The following is a 666-nucleotide window of genomic DNA, read 5'->3' as shown; positions in this document are numbered from 1 at the left end:
GTAGCAACAAGTTCCAGTTTGACTCCCTCCCCCCCACCCCCCAGACCAGCAGGCTGCCAGGGGAGGGGGGGGGGCGGGTGCAGGGAGAGGTCTGTTTATTTCCAGGTTAGCTCCTCAGCCAGCACAGGCAGCTCCAGGCTGCAGCTGCCAAGACAGACTGATACACCAGGCAAGTCCCATGAACTCCCCATGGCCAGGATCACGTCACTCACCACCAGGACCGATCCCGGCCCCTTGCCAGCTACAGATCCACTGGGCAGCAGAGAACGACTGAATCACCCTGCCGCAGAGAGCCCACAGCCCCAGCCCTTGGTCAGCCTGCACCTCACACCCCCGGTGCAGAAAAAAAAAAGAGCCCCACTCCAACACCAGCTTTTGCATGGGCCTCACTGAATCAGACGCACATACCCGGGCTGAAAAGAATGATCCCCTGAAACAGTCACCTTGAGAGGGCCCCCTGCCCCTTTCCAGCTGTGACAAGATCTCCGGGTCTTGCACTACGGGACCACACGCCTCCTCTCAAGGGGCTCTTACAAGCAGCTGCAGGCACCGTGCCAGTCGAGGCAACACTTCCCCCCTCCCGGTTTCGCACTGCCTCTCTCTGCCCAGCACGGCTCGGCTCGGCTCGCTCCTCGCTGCGGTTGTCCCGCTGGAGCTGAACCCAGG

The 666-nt window shown here is 61.9% G+C and overlaps 1 protein-coding gene across 2 annotated transcripts in view; it reads right to left on the bottom strand.

Annotated features, from left to right (window-relative positions):
- Window positions 1–666, bottom strand: part of KCNH6 (potassium voltage-gated channel subfamily H member 6) — a 173,343-nt gene that overhangs the window by 172,335 nt on the left and 342 nt on the right. The window lies entirely within an intron of this gene.

The sequence above is a fragment of the Gavialis gangeticus genome, unplaced genomic scaffold (assembly GCF_001723915.1).
Source record: "Gavialis gangeticus isolate Ggan-Ray unplaced genomic scaffold, GavGan_comp1, whole genome shotgun sequence".
Taxonomy (NCBI): domain Eukaryota; kingdom Metazoa; phylum Chordata; order Crocodylia; family Gavialidae; genus Gavialis; species Gavialis gangeticus.
This window is presented reverse-complemented; position numbering and strand designations above follow the sequence as displayed.